The following is a 20,356-nucleotide window of genomic DNA, read 5'->3' on the forward strand; positions in this document are numbered from 1 at the left end:
CACACAGTCGGACTCTCTACATTGTATCGTTGCTGATTATTGTGTGATGACCAACCATTGTCCTGAAGGATGTTTCCCTGTCAATTAAAAAATACAAGATTTTTTTATTCCTCATACATGTGGTGGGCTTTGTTTCTTTGACAATGTTCATTTAATCTTCACTGATTCATTCCTGCTGTGTTAACAGAGCCTGACTGGTTGAACTTTCTGACCTTATGGAGTGTCCCAGGGATGATGTTTATCTGTAGGCTGAACCGGAAGCTAATGTCCCCCTAGTTTTCTCGCCAAAAAGCCTTTGGATTTTGGATCATTGCAGAAAATGAGCTCTCTGGTAAAAAAAAAAAACAAAAAACGTTTAAGATACTTACACGTATTGTTCAGCAAGAAAATCTTCACAAACGAACACCACTTTCAGGATATCTGAACTCTAAATGTAACTGTAAGAAGCAAAAAGCTATTGTTAGATCACTAGGAACTACACTATGGTCACATTGCCACAACTATAAGGCTGTAAAGCCGTGTTCGGCACAGCTCGATGTGATGACTTTCTGTAGTGTCATTGAGCCACTTGTCAGCAACCACCTTTTTTTTAGCATACCTGCCAACACCCCCGATTTACGCGGGAGTATCCCTATCTTTAGCCCTTTTTCCTGCCCTGCTCCCGATTAGTAATTCCTCCCACTAATCTCCCGATTTCATATTGATATGACTCAAATGGGTGTTTCACAGTTCCTGTGATATGTTTAGACTGTAGGATATGAGTCGTGGTACCTGCAACCTAACCCAAACTACCCCACCATGATGTAAATTTCAGTACATTTTATTGTGAGCTATGGATCTAAGGCTCATTAAAAGTAATTTAGTTTACATCCTTGTATTTATTATTAATTTGTGGCGTAGGGTTATATGGCGGTGGGGGCGTTGCGAGTAGGCCATTCCGACCAATACCCCAGAAAATCTCCCTATGTTTCACAGCCCAATGTTGGCAGGTATGTTGATAAGAGCTTCAGAGTTCATGAGTGGGGTATTCACTGATGTATTTTGATGTCTCAGACCAAACATGAAAGCTTCTTAACCTTGTGTTAACCACAGACCTTATTTCAGGCTTCTAACCAAAAACCCATTGACGCTGAGATGAACTAACAAGAAACTGCAGTAAAGAAATAACACAGATATGTCTTTGTAAGCTTACAAACATATTTTTGCAACTCTCTTTAGGGATAGACCAGATTTTTATCTGGCTGGAAGCATTATGTTTTCGGGTTTTATATACATCTGTACCATTATTCTTATTGCAATATCTCAACAACAAAAAACAGAAACATGAGGAAATTTCTTTGAATTTGGCACAAACATCCACTTGGACTTAACACTCAAACTGATTTGATTTTTGTGGTCATGGGTCGAAAGTCAAGATCACTCTGACCTTTCTGTTTCATTATTGTGAACGTCTACTTTGACTCAAGGATGAACTGACTAGATTTTGGTTATCAAAGGTTAAGGTCACTATGACCTCACAAAACACATTTTTTGGCCATAACTCAAGACTTCATACACTAAGTATGATAAAATTTCATACAAGAGTCTAATGAGATACAATGATGAAGTGATCAAAGTTTATATCCAAAGGTCAAAGATCAGCTTCACTGTGACTAGGTCTACTTTTTCTCCAACAGACCTTTTTTTCACAGCCACATTTCGACATGTCAGCAGAAGCACAGGTGAGACTGATGACATTAAAGATGGCTCAGTTCCATTAAGTGTCCCAGTAAGCTATTCCAGTGAGCCAGCATGCAAAATGCCAGCACCTCCCCAAAGTGGCATGCAGCCATAACTCATGTTATTAAACACACCTGTGCTTTTCCTGCTGCGACAGGTCAAAATGTCTGCTGTGCTCTGTTGCTTTTCTTTTCCGTATATGCTCTTTATAGGCTGCTTTCACGCTACATTTTGTGGTTTTTGCTGGACTTCCTCACACAGTTTCTTCCAGTGTTGCACCATTAAGGTAAGTTTGAGTTGCTTTTGTGTGGTACCAAAGTTTCCTTACTCATCAGATAGTCCTTAAAGCCCACAGTGTGCTTTTGTAATCGGGATAAACCAACGGGCAATGTGCTACGTGAAAATGCTGATTTGCACAAAAAAAAATGTGTAAGAATGTGTGTATATCTTCAATTCTAACCCAAACAAGACAAAGAAATCACTCATTGCCTTTTTTTTGATATGCAAGTCAATAAATTATTGGCATGGACTCAGAGATTAATTTTAACATCCACATAAAGAAAATTATTAAAATCAGCCGCTCACTTTAAGAATTTAGCAAGAATCAAGGGACTTGTGATTTAAACTTAGTAGATTTGGCTACACTGTTGTCTTTATTGGCCTCTACAAAGTCATTCATACAGCTGCAGCTGATCCAAAATGCTGCTGAGTGGATGCTTCATTATGAGCCATCCGGAGAGACCCCTCTTGTCTAGGAAAGGTCAGGCTACTGTCCCCAGATTTAAACTAAAAGAGCACCTTCAATTTTTATGCAGCACACATCTGAAACCAACTCCCAGAAAAGCTAAAATCTGCTCTCATTTATTTCAGTCAAGGTTTATAAGTGATATTAAATGTGTAGCTATAGCTTCACTGTAATTCTTATTCTACCTCTTAACTCTTAATTTCTATTTCAGTGTAATTTACTCCTCTTTAATTTGATTTATGTGTCTTTTTGAATTTTCTTTATACTATATATTTTCTTGTGTTTCTTTTATGTCTTTTTGTCTTCATTTAAAGCATTTTCAGTTGCCTTTTTGAAAGGTGCTCCACATATTTACCTGCCTTTTCTCCGTAGGGAAGAATTATAACCACTAGATGGCAATGTTTGGTCGTAAAATAAGGACTCAGAGTGGCCCCATGTAAGCTGACTAGTGCATCATTTTACATCAGCGATGATTCTCATCACAAAGTACTTAATATCTGGTTTTATAGATTCACTTTTCTTTTGCCACTTTCAGATGCCTTTCACAATACTTTTCATGATATTGTTGCAATTTCTATAAAAAAACATGATAAAAAAATTTAGCATAAAATGAGAGTAAGACTGTTCCACAAATAGCAAGAAATAAGTATACTTAGAACATTATCTTTGAAAAACAGTCTTGAGAGAAAAAGGATAGCCACAAGAGTAGGGAAAAACTGTATTCATAATTATCATAATTACATATTAAATTGATAGATTTGGAAAATTATTTTTAAAAAGCCAGGGAAAATGCCCAGGGAAATAAAGGAAAAGTTAGGGAAAAACTAAATGTATTATTATTATTATTATTATTATTATTATTATTATTATTATTATTATTATTATCATAATTACACATTTAAAATTCTTATAATTTGAAGCATTTTTTTCCAAGTCATTTCCTTCTTTTTTTTATTTTTTGGGTCCCTTCCTCATTCACTGCTCATTGCCTTTTTCCCATGTTTGAAGGGATCAAGACAATTTGCTCAGGTTTAAAAATATCAAATATTATTATTATTTTATTAAAGGAATATTCGGAAAATGGCTCCAATCAGGTTTATTTTTTTTATTTTTATTTATTTATTTTATTATTTTTTTTTTTTTTGTGTAATTAGATTTGGTGATATTTCTCCGAACCATCCAAATCAGTTTGGTTTTTTACACAAGACCGATGCATCAGAATAAAACTGAACTGACTGGCCAGAGAGGATCAGTCCAACCTGTATTTTGAGCCCGTCAGCTTACATGGTTTTGCTGCAGCATTTTACCTCACGACTTTAAATTCACTGCTACAGTTGACTCAACAGATGCAACGCTAGATGGTGCTGCTGAACTTATATACACAGTAGAAAAAAATGTGTCTGTGCTGAATTCCTTTGTGTGCATGTCTTTGACTGCATGTGTGTTTGTTAGTGAAGCAATGTCAGTTGTAATATGTTCCTGTGAGAAGTAAAGGTCAAGATGACAGATTCTCAGAGGGGAAAAAAAAATCCTCCCTCCCACCCCTCTGCCTCCCCTGACACGATCCACACTGCCTGCTAATAGCTTTTCTTTTAAAATGCCAGTGTTTTTTTTGGTTTTTTTTAAAGCCTTTGTCTGTTTAATGGATTTACTGTTGCAAATTCAATTTTAATTTATCACCCATTTGTAATGAAATCAGTCTGAAGGCTTTCATTTCAGACGAGCGCTGCCTTTTGATGTGCTGACAGACACATTCTGGGTTTGAATGCAGCTCTGCGTCTCCAACGACTGAAATTAGCCGGTCAAAGCTTCATTCAAAGACTGACTTTGGCTGCAACCATTAAAGAAACATCTCTCTTTTTGGCTTACACTCTCTCCTTCTCTGAAGCGTCGTTTAAAAAGACAGCCTTGCAGATAGACTCACACCCATCTCCATATGCCGCTGCACTTATCTACTCTTCAAACAAGTCAGTCACCTGGTAGCAGTCTGCTGTCAGCCAGCCAGCTTTTTCCATCTTTATGGTGCCATGAAACATCCGCTATCAGCCTTTAATTGGATATCCGCATTTGGCTGTTCAGCGAAAAAAATGCCCCACAAGATTGGTCATACCACTCTTCAAAAAAAACTTCACTTCTTCAGCAGCTGCTTAGAATCTGTATGAAGCAGCTTCGTCAGGTGGTGATGTGACAGCTTTGTCAGTTGGGGATGGCGGTTATAAAGCCACAAAAGAAACTTGGCTTTGAGAATGGCAGCAGGGCAGCGAGGCTCAGCTGGGAAGCCCGGGTGTAAATCCCTGTTACAGTGAGCAACTACTCTTCTGACGTGTCCTTGAGCAGGACGTTGAATCTGTAGTGGCCCCACGGGAGAGTTTGTGTAGCTGACGCTGACCTCTGTCATCCCCTTGGAGTGGATAAGTGAAAAGAAAATGAGGATCAATAAAATATAACAAAATTCTGCTGTGAGTTAAGGAGAAAGTGACAGCTATGGAGGGTATATTTTCAGTCGATGATGGACACGCGACATTTAGAATATTGGAAATTTCCCAAGACTTGGGGAAAAGATTGTATTTCATGATAAAAGATGACAAGATATGCTTTATTTTCGATACTGAAGAACATTTTAATCCATATCCAAGCACCACCAGTGCTTATTTGAAACTGAGTTTGGATTAGAGTACAACAGAACTACATTTTTTTGACTTCTGACAACTTGAATTATTGATTATCTCACACTCAAAGAGCCCTAACCTCCCTTAGCTGAATAACAATAGAGTGTTGCATGGATGGTGTTTTTTGTAGGCTGAAGTTAGCGTCGCCTTAGTTCTCTTGTCGAAAAAGCCAAAGACATTTTTTCCACTGGATTTTAGATTAGTGCAGAGGTAAAAACAAGTATATGACACTTACAAGTGTTTGTTCAGCAAGATAATCCTCATAAATGAACACCACTTTTATTATTTTTGAAGTATTAATATAATCACCAGAAATAAAAAGCTAACATTAGGCTGTTAATGTACAACACTATGGTGGCATGACTTCTACATCGCCGCCACAGCGAGGCTGTAAAGCCGTGTAGCTCTGTTGTCTGATTTTGCCACTTAGTAGCAACTGCTTAAAAATTCATTTTGGGGGTATTTACTGATGTATTTTATGTTGTAAAAATAAACCTGCAAAAATCAGTCCTAAAACCCAGAAATGTGTTTTAGAACTCTTAATTCCCTCATCTCAAAGTCAGTGGGATGTTTTTGAATTATTTTTTTCAGTAAGATGCCTGAAATAAGGTCTGTGGTTAACACAAGCTTAGGAGACTTTAATGTTTTGTTCTATGACATAAAATATGATAGTCATTAACTTTCATAATTTCTCTAAAAAAGACAGTTTCTGACAAGTGGCTAAATGAGACTTCAGAGCTTCATGATACAAACACAGCTTACAGCTTTGTTGTGGTGTTGACGCTGAAGTCATGCGACTGTGTTGTAGTTTGTTTATAGCCTAACGTTAGCTTTTTATTTCTGGCAATTCGCATTTAGGCTTAAAAAACCATAAAAGTGGTGTTCATTTATGAAGACTAGCTTGCTGAGCAAATGTGTAAGTATTACACACTTTTGTTTGTCACAGAGCATATTTTCTGCAATAATCAAAAATCCAATGGAAAATTCCAACTATTTTTTTTTCTTTGAGGAAACCAGAGAGATATTAACTTATGAGCCTACAAATAAACGTCATCCCCGCAGCACGATGTTGTTATTCAGCTGAGGGAGGTTTGGACTGTCTTCGTGTGGTACACAGTATTGAATGAAAACTCAATCACTGGCAGAAGTGATCAATCATTTTGAACTACAGAGTTACAAACATCAAACTATTATGCAGGATCTGAGGCTTGAGACAAGGCTGATTTTTTTTCCCTGTGACAAAACTAACCAGAACCCTTATTTTGTTCCAGCCAAGAGTCAAATTCAGTGAGACTCCAAGTTCAAATTTTCCTCTGGGACATTATTCAAAGTGATCCACTAATGTAGAATGTCTTCTCTCACCCCAAAGTGATCAGTTTCAGATGAACTCCCACATAAAAGGAGAAAATTGAGTCGCCACTTACCTGCTCAGTAAGACTCTTGGCCTAAAGCTCCCTCGGGAAATCAGGGTTTTGGACACTGCAATTTTTAAAACTTATAATTATGTTTCCACAATCCACTGTTCACATCATGGCAAAACGGTACGAAGTTGCACCACATGGACTGTAAATATCGTCTATTCTATTGGTGAGGATTGTTTTATTTTATGGTCTGGTCCTTGTTTCACCATTATGTGCTTTATATTTTCTTACTTCACCCTTTGTTGGTGTATTGTACTTTAGTTTATGTGTTTAGTTTAGATCTGGGTGCTGTAAAATGCTAAAAACTGGAGCACGTGCTTCTGTTGGAGGAAAGCAGGATATTATGAAGCTGTTTTCTGGGGATCCAGGAAGAAGACATAACTCTGTGTTAAGTCCATATGTTAGAAAGTGTGATGCTGCTAAATTTGACAGAGGTTTTTGTGTACATTTTTGGTCTCAGGTTTAATAATCAGTCCAGGGGTTAGACATGAAGCATTCCCAGGAGTCTTGGCTGGTTGTGAGACTCAGTGAATGTAACAGTTTGTGTCTGCAGGGGTCGAGGATAACTCATATCTGTTGTGGCTACTATATCAAAGGGTAAAGTGTCATCTTCCTCTTGTACCAGCAAGATGACTAATTTAGCTAGGTTTGCTTGGAGACTTTGCTTCTCCTCCTTGGCTTTTGTATCAAACTGCTGGCACTTTCCATGTCTTCCTCACCTTGCCAGGGAATTTCTGAAACTCCACTGCTTCTGTGCTAACACAAGGAAGTAGATGACACAACATCAGTGGTAGTGGCAGTATCTACAGGTGGATCTATTCATAGACAAAAGGCTCATAGCAGGACAAAATATCAACATTAATGGTGTCCTCCTTGGCTCAATGGTGCTAGGTGGGGTAGCAGTAGTTGCACCCTTCCTTCTGCACAGTAATATAGTTGGCGGGTGTATTTAGGTCAAAAGAAAATAGCTCCTACATGACACTGCTCACAACAACATACATATATTACCTTGAGTTACAGGGTCATGATTTCTGATTACATGATTTCTTTTAGCACCACAAGCCGAATGCCATCTGGTTCCATTACACTGGAGAGAAGGCAAACATATTTAAAGAGGATATCTCCATGATATTTCCAACACTTGACAACGTACACCAAAACAGTTGAGGTTGATATATAGCACTACAGCCCAGCCAACATTTGTATGTAGGGCCCAAGTTTTGGTAGCAAATTGACTGAAAAATGGCTTCCATATGGGATTGTCCACAGGTTTCCATAATGGCCCCATGCCAATTGCTCACAAGAGTTGGTCTACCCAAGTGGGCCCCACATGGGTTATGCTGGGGCTACCTGGGTACCAAGAGTCCAAAATGGGCATCTTATCAAGGGTCCCACTTGGGTAAACCCACCTGTTTAGCAATTGATAATGGATCATTCTGGAACCTGTCAACAATCCCATATAGGGCCCTATTTAAGCCCACTCACCAGGCACATGGCCCACACATACAAATGTTGATTTAGAGGTAAGAGGAGAAATGTGAGTTGTGGATTTTGGGGTGAACTTTTCATTTAAACCACCAGAAAACAGCACCTTTTCTAACAAGTAAAAACTATTTCTATAAACGCAAACACAACAAAACCTTGTGTCTGGTGGAATGGAGAGGCTCTTCAGAATTCACAGAATAAACTATGCCGTGATGCAGGAAAAGGTCAAGATTGGTGGTATTTCGTGATGCAACCAGTGGCGCAGTAACAATCAAGGATGAAGTCATGCTGCTTAGGGAAGCGGAATAATTTCCGATCTCATCATATTATTCCATTGGTAGCTAATGAGGCTTAGAGGTGCTTAGTCTGGAAATGCTCAGAGAAAAGTGTGGGTGGATGCTGAATACCTGACATCATGTACTACTGGATTCAAACACAAATAAGAAAAAGAAACGGTTGTCTCACTTCAATGGTTACATTGCAATGAGATTCCAAATGAGCTGCGAGGAGCTGAAACTTATTACCTTCAGAGTCCATTTCAAGGGTTCATTTCTAAAGTGCTGTGCATCAATTAAGTGAGACATTAAGTTCATTAAACATTTTGAAATGTGGATTTTGTCAGCTTAGACCATCACTTAGCCTATATCTTTTTTTTTCATTTTTGTGTCATCAATCATTCGATATATAGAAAAATCAACGATTTAAAGAGAATTAAAATGCTAACAGAAAGCTGCTTTCAGGGACTTTAAGAATGAGAAAAGCTCTTAGATCCTTGCATTCCTCTTCACTGCACAGACAGATATTTTTTCAGCCTTTTGTATCTTTCAACACTGACAATGCAAACACATATTTTCATTTTGCCTAACTTTCCAGCTTTAGTTATCTGTTCATGTCAGTTTCTGTCACCCCCGTCTCCTTCCTTTCCTTTCAACCCTTTAATATACAAACGCAATGGTTCCCTTATAGGATGCACAGTATGTATGAGTGTAAATGTGTGCCTGCTCAGTGAAAGAAATCACGTGTGCTTTACTTTTATAGATTTGAGCGTATGTGTGTAAGAGAGAAAGAAATTAAGAATTGATTTCTATTATCAGAATACTGCATCTGATAAACCACAGGAAGCACTGACTAATACTCTCAATAAAAAGATCAGGAAGTATAGGGGAAACTAATTGATCTCTGTATGCTGCGTCACAGTGGTGTGTGTGTTCAGGGGGGCATCAGATACTGCAGCATCTGTTTCCCTGTCTGTCTGTTTTGTATTTGTGGTTGAGTTTCCCTCTCTCCCTTCATGTGTGTGTGTGTGTGTGTGTGTGTGTGTGTCGTACACCCCTTGCGGCCATTCTGTCTCCCAGACAGCTGTTTGGTGACCTGGTAACACCCCTCGTCCCCCTCCCCCAGCATGTCACACACACACACAAACACAGCCCCACACACATGGCAACTCGGCATGTCTGCCACCACTGGTATCCCCAAGCCATCACACACACACACACACACACACACACACACACACGCACGCACACACACACACACACACACACAAACAATATCACATGCAGACACCTTCAGTTCCGGCTGCATCCAGCTTTGTCCATTCATAGCTGGAGTCAGATCAGAACATTTTCTTTTCTCACACAAACCTTCAGAATTGTTGCCTTTTTATTTATTATCAGCACTCAGAATAGAACAGATTTCTTTTTCCTGAAGGTTCATGAGAGAAGCTTGGATGAGGACACCAGGACTGACTGCCGTACCGAGGCCTGGGGATTTGCAGGTCAACCCCGATAACTCAGCCGGGTACAGCCCACATAAAACACACTGCAACGCAGACAGCTCTGGGAGTTTATATGTGCTTTAGGCAGCAGAGTCATGAAGTCACTGTGAAACGGGAAATGTCTCCTTTGGTGTGCTACATAACCGTAAACAGGGTGAGCCTGTGTTCATTGTTTAGTGACAATCTGTGCTTGAAAGAGTACTCAAGTGACTGCATTATCAGGGCTTGTGTTTGATATATCAGCAACCACCAGTACCCTAAAGGCTGGGTTCTACTGGTACAGAACTCTCTGTTATATCTGATCTTGTCCTCAGGCTGAAGGGTAAGGAGCTCGAGAATATCATTGTTTTCCCAGTTTGCGGACATGTACGGCCACCGTTCTACTTTAATTAGCTGCTATGCTAACAGCTGCTTTTTCAGTCTCCTGCGGTGGGTTGCACGCATAAACACGTAATCAAATTGTTACACTTGTGTCGCCTGTGGTCACATCTTTGCGGTTTCACATTTTACACAGATGTCGTTATGGCGCTGTTGCTGCCTCTGTTCCCGGCTCAGAGGCTTGACCACTCTGTCCCCCCTTTCCACGATCGGATGTTATACACAGAACAGCGAAGTGGCATAACAGTGTGAAGTTTAAAGCTGTCTGTTGCCAAAATCTAAGAAAGAGAGAGAGAGAGAGGTGACACCACCCTCTGAGGCTGAAAATTGAAGCCAATGAGGAAGTGCCAAAAACTGCAGTTCCTTTAATGTCCCATTGAGGCAGGGTTCAATCCTGTGTAAATCCCCAAAGACCCCCCAGGATAAAATGCCCAATTTTACAGCAGATATAAAGATGTTTACAGACTGGTACAAAAGTAGTTTTGGTCTTGAAAGCCTATTTTCCCATTCATGACAACTGTATAGCAGTGAATTCTATCTAACTCACCTGTTTAAATTTTCATAAGGCTTAAAGTTGCATAATTAACGGTGTGACAGTGCTGAGTGTCACCTCAGTAGATTTAGGTCACACAAACCCTCGCTCTTCCACAGCTCCATCTTCTCATTCAAATATGGTCACTTCTTGCTCCCAAAATGCAAGCCAAACTGCTGAACCTAAAGCACATTCTCATCCAACTTATCAAATACCGCCACTATGTCTATGGGCCTACACGTTTAAATATGACACACTGGCTACCCTCCTGCGTCTGTTTTGGACACTCAGGGATGATGTGTCAATTGTTACATTCATTGTGTCTTTTTAAAATACCCTTCTATTCTAACAGGAAATGTACAGTTTCTACTTGTAACATGCAAACACTTTTTCAAAATAAACTGACAATGTAGGAAAAACGCTTTGTTTTTCGTTTTATTTCCTTAGGGTTTTGGTGACAAAAGTCCATGGTTAGGTGTAGAGAAAAAGAAAGGTTTGGCTTAAAATTCACTTGGGAAATGAACAGCATGCTCCCAGGTGCCTCGTATCATTCCTCTGCGATAGGTGCCTTTCTTCATCTGTGTCTGACATGGATATCTACTGACAAAATGACAGTACTTGATAAGTTGGGAGTGACAAAGAGGCTTTAGAAGGTCTACAAACAAATGGGTGACATTTCAGATGCTGTTATTTCTATACAGTCTGAGAGAGACAATATCATTTAATTGTGGGGATGTCAGGAATTTTTTTCATCTTCCAGGACGATGTGATGTGCACAAAGTGACAGAAATAGTTTTGTAAAGGGTGAAAAAAGCAAGAGTGAGGAGTTCAAAGATGAGCTCCTTTCTCACCACTGCACAGCTGGCTCGTCATGGTGTGAAGTGGGCGTACTTGCCGTGCTGTCGGTTTCCTTAAGTTACTTTTGAGTTAGTAATTGTTTGACACAGCCCCCTTACTTCCGACATTGGACGTGTGTGGGTTGAGGGCGTTTCAAAATCTATTTGAATACCTGACAAGCAGTTCTGATGGAGTGTACTGACACCTTAACACTTTCTGTGAAGTGCTACCACTGGAGCAGAGACTTTTTGAGGACCAAGAGTAAGAAAACCTGAACCAGGCCCCTGTGTTCCTAAAATAGTTAATAATTTAGATAAATAGTTTATCCTTTTGCAGATAATTAGGGTTTCATGGGATTTTGCCAATCCTGTATGTTAGTTTTTTGGATTTCTGCAAAGCTTGTGACAATGTTACCTCAGTAATCCTGAGGGACTTGCTGCAGGAATTATGAGAGCTGAATTAGCCTCATTTAGTTGAATGCTTTCACAGTAAAGATGTGCCATGCCCCTATTCCTGTCTGTGATATTCATGTGCAAGAAGGTACAGCCAAACTGACTGGAAAGTGTCCAATATGAAGGCATCAGGATGTTGTCTGACATTGTCCTTCTGGCTTCGGTGGACCATGATCGCTGATTTGCACAGGAGCAGTTTGCAGCAGAGTGTGACGCAGTCGGAGCGAAAAAGCACCTTCACATCAGGTACAAACAACAGACATGCCGATGTTTGTTTCACCTATAGTTAAAGGCACAGAGGTTGTTCTTCTTGACCTGTTGTCTCTGCAACAGATATGCTGATTGTATCACACCATCTGTGTTTTGAATATTCTATTTCTGACACTTAAACTCACCTTTTGTTCTCTGTAATATTGTTAACACCTGCTTCTGTCTTATTAGATGAAAATCTGATGCACGACTTTGCCACTTTGCTTACTAACTGTCACTCTACCTGTTATCTCATGAAACAGAAAGGACATTCGCGTTATCTTTAAAGAAGATAACGTTCACTGAATGTGAGCAAAGAAAAGACAAGATTGCCTTTAAAACTTTTTTTTCACAGCAGTAAAAATATAAATTAAAAACCCTGAAACACAGTAAAAAGAGAGTAGTGTGTTTCACTCAATATGTAGTAAAATGCAAACAAAAAGACAATGCAAAGTGTAAAGTTTGTGTTTGCCCTCAGAGGTCAGGGTACAGATCTGGCTAGTGGGTTTCCTTATATTCAGCCTCGCTGTGACCCTTAGAAAGACTACCAGAGTCTGCATTCACTATACCCTCCAGCTTACTGACTGATAACTGAAAATGACAAACAGGTCACTGGTCAAATGCAGGCTATTGCATCTCCATATATGTGTCAAATCAATACTGAAAGATTTTCTGACCAGGGAGAATGCAATGCACTGTGGGTAGATGCTGTATAGTAGAAAATGTCAAGCCATGAGAATATTTATGTATATTTGTGATGCCTAGTTTCACTGCAATCTTATTTTCTGTAAAAGGAGACTATTTTTCTTTTTTTAATTTGTATTTTAATGCCCTATAGCAGCAATACTCATCTAATTGCCCGCAGGCTAAATCTGGCCCCAGATAGGGTGCTGGGTGGCCCCCCACTCATTCTCTAATTCACAATAAAAAATAGAGTGATTCACACTGGGAATTACTTTTGTTCTTTAAGTATACATAAGGTGCTATAGTGCATTAAACAGCATCAAAACAGAGCTTGTTTATCAAAAAAGTGCCAGTGGAAAATGTTCTAAGATCCTAAAAATGTTCTAAAACCCTAAAAGATTTTCTAAAGTCCTAGAAATATCCCAATATCCTTGGAACCCCCATAAATCCTAGAAACATCCTAAAACTGCAGAGACATACTAAAATCATAGAAATGTACTAAAATCCAAGAAATATCCTGAAATCCTGGAAACGCCCTAAAATCCTAGAAAGATCTGAGAAATCTCCCCAAATCCTTGAAATGTCCTAAAATGCTACAAATGCCCTAAAATTCTAGAAATGTCATAGAATCTGAGAAATAAAATGTTCTAAAATCCCAAATCCAAGAAACATCCTGAAATCCTAGAGGCGGCAGCTTTGAGTGGCCCTTGGACTCCCGTCTTTTTGAAACTGAAAACCCCCAAGCAAAGCAAGTTGGGTATACCTGCCCTAAGGTATTACATTTTAAATCCTCCCACAGTCCTGTGCTTTGCTGTACTGGATAGAACATTTTAAATCCTTGCAATTTTTCTAATCCCCCATTTTGTTATCCTTAAAGTGTTCCTATATGCTGCTTAATATCCATATTTTGTGACCTTATGACCTTCACCAGTATCACAGTAATATTCCCATGTGGACGTACTATAATGTGTTTGTGATACCCAATAATGAGTTCATTGTAACCTGACTGAGCCTTATGGCATTTCTACTGTCACAATGGCATTCTGTGACATTTATATCACATCATTGTGACTTACAGGTTTGCTGAGGTCTTTGTTGGTGTATGAAGGCTGTTCTTGCTGGATTACTAAAGTTCTGTCTTGTTTAGTAACAAGGTTGCTTGCAGATTTCAACTTTTGCTTTTTTTTTTTTACTCTCCTCTTATACAAGTGTGGTTGCATGGTGCATCATCCCCCATAATGCATTCTAAAATAGCATAATTTAAAGATGCAGTTGCGTCAATAGCATGGATTTATAGTGCAGTACAACCACACACTGACAAAGAACCAGTAGCTGGTGCCTGGACACACACATGCGCACACTCACACGCACCCACACGCTGCCTCGTCTTTGAGCCTCTCCAATCGTTTGATAGTCGTTTGCTCAGTCAGGTGTGAATTGTGACTATATACCCATTTGCGAAGCCAGTATTACTGCATGTAACACCCCGTCCCTCTCTCCTCTCTCATCTCCTCTCGCTGCCTCTCACTGAAGCTCCCTCTCTCCTCTTTGCTCCTCTCTTCAGAGAGAGAGGAGGAGAGAGAGAGATTGGAGGGGCAGAGATGTGGAAATTCACATGACAGCTTCCAAGCCATAGAGAGGTAGAGATCCACTACTGCTGAGCCTGCTAAGATGCTGAATGCAGTAGATATATAGAAAGAAGGATAGATAGATAGATAGATAGATAGATAGATAGATAGATAGATAGATAGATAGATAGATAGATAGATAGATCTGTGTCAGGGGTTCTCACATGTGGAAGTTGAGTGGAGGTGGCATCTGACATTTGGCCTAAGCTCATAATTAATTTATGAATCTTAAAGGAATACCTCAAACCCCAATAACCATTATATATCACTGACTCCCCATGACTATGATGTTTTAAAGCACAAGTTCAGATTCAGCAAAGTAACACAATACCACAAGCTACATATCAACGCAGGTAGGCAGTAGTATTCATTGAGGTAAAATCACTGTTTTTGTTAATAGAGTCTGGCTTTGAAGAGAGCATCAATAGGTTTCACTTTTAGTTCAGCTTCCTTTCAGAAGGTCCTATATATTTAGGAAGTATGCCTTGTAGAGTTGGGTGTGTGGATGTTGGCATGCTTGGAGTCTTGTTTTTTGTTAATTTGTTTTCTTTTTGCTCTTTTTTTTCTCTTGCTTTTTCTAATTTCCTTTATCAGTACAACTAAATGTTTCTCATTAACATTCCCCTTTGCATAAAATACAAAAAACATACATCCCCACATTTCTTGTCATGTTACATTATTCTTGATTAAAACAAACAAACAAATTGGGAGAAGCAGGCCTATTGAGCATATGATTTTTTAGCATTTTATGTAACAAAGGATGAGGAACTGATATAGAAATAGTTGTTTGGGGGGTGAAGTGGTCCTTTAATGCTGTCACTGTCACTTCATTGCCACTTAAAGAGGAAGTCAAATTTAACACACCTGAATTAAGGTTAGGTGGGGCGGTGAAGAATCATACCGAAGTTCTGCACACAGTAGTAAAAGCTCCCAGTAACTTTTACTTGTGCAACATTTTGATCTAACAGAGATCTTCAGGCATTTTCAAAATCTGATTCTATTTTAGCAAAGATCTCTGTTAGATTGAAACGTTGCACAACTGAAACTTACTGGGAGGCTTTAATACTGTGTGTGGAAACTCTGTCTGATTCTTGCCTTTTTTATTTTTTTGATCCAGCACCTGAAAATGTTTCTTGGATGTGTCTGCCCCCACCTTGCTTGTAGGTGGAGTAGGCAAGGGGGCACCCAGCCCATGAAAATCATTGTATGGATGAATTTGTGCATTTTACTCAACATCACATAAGTGATCTCAGCTTTGGCCTCCAGACTGCACCAGAAAGTCTTGTTACACACTGGGGGTGGAGAGTTTGACATAAGTAGGCTTCTGTTGCCTACAGTACATCTACAAGTTCATCTTAAAATATGCCTGTTGGTTGCATAAGTTCCAGCATTTTCATAAGGACTAAAAGTCAGTATGCCTCACTCCTGATGTGTCCCTTTTGACCGTTCTTTTAAATGTTTTTTTTCTGGACAAGCTGTAAAATAGAATAAAGCAAATTCAAATTCAGAATTATGTGATTTGGTAGCTTTTTTTTTTTTTGGATTTTTAACATTAATTTTTAAATAATACAGAGTCATCTAGAAACAGGTAAGTAACAGACAGAAATTGGACAATAAGGAAATACACATTTTAAGACTGCGTGGTAGATAAATTGCTCAATGGTAGGTTATAACGATGTATGATAAATACACCTAAAAAATAAATATATATGTTTCTATTTGGGAGTCTTTACGGAGCATTTTAGCTAGTAGGAACCAAGCTTGTGGCCTGTGTTTCCGGTTCGGAAGCAGTGCAAGTTAACCCGTTGCGCCACCTGGGCAAGTTTGCTGAGTTGACAAATTAGCCAAAACTTCTACAAGCAACAACGCTGGAGACTTCGCTGGAAATGTTGAGTACTGCACGTTTTCTTGCATTTTAACGTTTTCACAATGAACTTATCAGGACAGAGGTACACGTGAAATTTGTTTTCCAACAGTTCCTGTTTATTTATTGAAATGAGCTCAATAAAACGGCATTAAACTGGTTTGATTTCGTGGTGGGCGAAGGTTGACGTTTATCAGACATTTATCAACATTGTTTTTTCCAGCATTGTTCGGTGTGTTTACTTTTATCTTCCTCATGTCTGCTCTGCTGTGCTCAAGTTTTCCGGATGGATTGACTGCATAGGAATCCCAAAAGGCATGAATGGAGGGGTAGTTGGCAAAAAGAAGAGGGCTTACTCTTGACAAAAATGAGAATGGAGATGTCTAAGAGAGGAGGGTAAAAATTGCTGTCTGAATCATTTAGCCCAACTCTGCCTGTATCAGTCTCTCTTTGACTGAGCTACTCCCCGAAGGAGCTTTAGTGCGGAGAGAGGGAGAGAGAGGGAGCCCGACGGACCGACAGACCGACGGTCCATCATCCAGCTGCCCCTGCCTCTGCAGAAGCGCGCGGGCATACACATAGACAAACCGCCAAATCACACGCACGCGTGCACATTTGGCACACGCGTACACTCTCTCTCACACACACATTCACGACGAGAGAGAGAGAGAGAGAGAGAGAAGGGGAGAGGGCGACGTTGGGATCGGGTCCCACGGTTTGCAGGACGCCGGAGCCTCTACTGTAGTAGTCAATGTGCGTGTGCGTCTATGTGTGCGTCCGGCGGCTGCTCACCTGCCTCCTGCTCTCCGTGCCCGGGACAGGAATAACGGGATACCGGGAGCTCTAATCACACAGAGGCAGGTTGAGCCCCCCACAATGCGCGGGGCCAGCAGATATTGCAGTGGAGAATCAGCAGTAGGCGCACACACAATGAAGATTGGATTACAACAACAGTGATTTTTATTCGCAGCTGCGCGCTCGCGAAGTGATAAAACGGGGATTTCATTCAGTTTTTTGGGACACGGTGGAAATAATTCATTGCCAAGAGATTCCGTGATTTTTTTAAATTTATTTTTATTTTTTTTGCTTCTTCTCCTGCAGTGTTTGTGAGTGTGATCCCCATCAGAGGCTGCATGGTTTCTCAGAGGAGAGAGGGGACTGTTGCAATGTCATCTCACACCACTGTTTTGGAGCTCTGTGGAAGGGAGATGCTGTAAGTACTTTGTTATTTATCCCCCTTGAATTTGGCTTGTGATGATCATGCACCGTCTCTGTCTCTTCCCCGGCGGGCGCCGTGCGGTTTTTACCCACAGGCGTCCCCCTTATCCAAAGTGCGGCACCCACAGCACGGAGAGCACAGCTGTCACTAAAACACGAGCAACTGGGGGTTTAAAACGATGCGAGGCACGCAGTATGGGATTCAAACAGCAAAATCAAATGATCTTCTCTCAGCTCTTACGTCAAGTGTTATAATTTTCTCATAATTCATAACGCTGGCGCAGTGAGCGCAGCGCAGGCTGCTTCAACGCGCATCTGTATACAGCATCTCTCAGCCGGACAAAATTAGGGAAACACGTTTATCCGTCTGACGTGAATTAATGCACGCACATAAACTGTTTGTGTGGGTGAAATTCAATAAAACGTGCCTCCTGTGGTAGTTGGGCACGTGCGCCAAACATCCTCCATCTATCATACCTAACAAACGATGTGAACCCGTTTTTAAAGAAACAGAATAAGATGAGTTTTACGCAGACCGAACGTCATACAAAATATAGAATGACTGTTCGTTGTTCTGGTGATTTTTATCCAGAGCTTGGATAACACATTGCGGGGTTTTGGCCGCGCCGCTGGCTGGCACAACTTCCAGCTCCTCTCCATCCCAAACCAGGACGAACAGCCAACGTTACATTAATGATCTCCAAGAACGCACCGCGTATTTTTCCAAGTTATTGTGCCATTTTGGGACAAAAAAATGCGCACGTGCCCTCCCGAAGCGTGACAGAAAGTGAACACGGGCTTTGCCCTAAAAAAATGTAAAAAAAAAATCTTTTACTATGTAAGGAGCATCTTAGCCAAGAGTGGAGGAGGCAGGCCGACGATGCACCAGTAGGGGTCGCACTTGTATTGTGTTGGTCCCATTGAACATAATGGGGAGATCCAAATGAATTTACATCTCTCACTCCCCCTCTCCCTCTCTCCTGTTCTCGGGACTCAGTCACGTTGTTGAAGCGCAGTTCTCCTATCACAGAGAAGCTCTCTCTCTCCTCTCTCTCTCTATGTAAAGGCGCCAGCTGCAGCCCATGGAAGGGCAATCCATATTTTTATGACAGCAAAAGGAAACAATGTATTAACCCAGTACCTCCCCACATGTAGATTGAGGGCCCTGCTGTAGACTCGAAACATTCTGCCTCATGGTTTGCCTGCTTTTAATATTCAGCAAGAGTGTGTGTGTGTGTGTGTGTGTATGTGTGCATTTAAGAAGCATTCATCTTTATCCATTATAAAACAAAAACACAAGCAAGAGAGAAGAAAGAATCAATGCGAAGAGTGCCAGAGTGTGTTGTGAGAGAGACAGGGAGATGGGACTGATTTTTAACACACCTTTATTTACATATAAATGAAGATACACATTAAGGCAGCTCTGAAGTAAGTCAGTCAGGGGACTCTTCTTCTGAGAATAAAATCAAATCCCCATCAAGTAGGCTGTGGAAAGAGATTGCAGTGCCGCCGCTGTGTGTTTCAAATTCATCAGCGTTGTTCATGGCTGAATAAAATCTGAAATCACCTCTGACTCCGGCCTTCAGAGGTGGCTTCAGAGAAAAGATTCCTTTCCTGTTGGGCAAAGACAGAAACGCTGTGAGACCACAGAAGCTCACTTTGTTGCCTGCTGTCAAGAATTGACAAAGACAGACAACAAATAACCTGCCAGGCTACATCAAACCACCCTGAATGACAATACATCATTACTTTGTTTTATAGTTATCATTATATTAGCCACTATTTTAGTTTTTATATACTTTAGTGACATAAATGCTTTTACATGGCAGGCAAAAACAGCAGTTGGAATTCAGAAAAAGAGACTAATATGGGCTTCGTGCATGCTAATGAAGCACAAACTGCCTGATGCAATTAGCACTAAAGGAACTGAAGATAAATGAGCGAGGAGGCATACTGAAGCAGACTGTAATATTCCAATAGAACAGGAAGTCATAGGTGTATATTGGGCATCAGGTGCAAAGAGAGAAAAAGCGAGAGAGCAACAACGATAACTCCTATTATGTAAGAGAATACCAGTGGCCATACTTCTTAGTCAGCCTCTCTCTCTCTCTCTCTCCTTCTCTTTCTCTCTGTCTCTCTCGCACACACACACTCTCACACACAGTGGGTTAGCAGGGAGCTGGAGAGGTATGTGCAGTGGGCAGACAACATGTTGAAGCCTGAGTGGTAGCAGACGATTACTTCCACTGGGCTTCTCATGGGTGCTCATGCACACGTCAGGGCACACAGAGCAGATGGCAGGGGCCTGGGAGAGAGGGAGAGGGACTGAATGAGGGAATGGCAGGGAGAGAAAAATATGGATGGAGGAATGAGCTGATAAAGGGAAGGAATGTCAGAAAAGATGGGGGATAGTTTAAGTTACTCCAGTGAAGTTTGTAGAGCTCCTGATTAGAAAAAAATGGTCAAAACTGAAGCAGAGGTTGAGATATCCTGACTTTTAGTTCCTGATATTTTTCAAGCTCCAAAAAACACTGGATCTGCTACTTTCCATAATGCATATCGATAGCTTCTTTCATAAGAACCTCTCTGCTTGCTTAATGCCTGTCTCTTGCGATGCCAAAATCCTTGTATGTGGCAAAGCTTTTTGGTAAAATCTTTAGCAAAATAATCCTGATCGGTTATTTGAACAGACTTTGGG

At 40.4% G+C, this 20,356-nt stretch overlaps 1 protein-coding gene across 1 annotated transcript in view; it reads left to right on the plus strand.

Moving 5' to 3' along the window:
- Positions 1-16,362: 16,362 nt before the first annotated feature.
- Positions 16,363-20,356, plus strand: part of grin2aa (glutamate receptor, ionotropic, N-methyl D-aspartate 2A, a) — a 187,504-nt gene continuing 183,510 nt past the window's right edge. Inside the window, exons 1-2 of the mRNA XM_042504779.2 lie at positions 16,363-16,464; positions 17,542-17,653. The gene's annotated coding sequence lies outside the window, so the exon portion shown is untranslated. The remainder of the gene's footprint in view (positions 16,465-17,541; positions 17,654-20,356) is intronic.

This window comes from Plectropomus leopardus, chromosome 18, assembly GCF_026936395.1.
Source record: "Plectropomus leopardus strain MGB_pleo_1.0 chromosome 18, ASM2693639v1, whole genome shotgun sequence".
NCBI classification, from domain to species: domain Eukaryota; kingdom Metazoa; phylum Chordata; class Actinopteri; order Perciformes; family Serranidae; genus Plectropomus; species Plectropomus leopardus.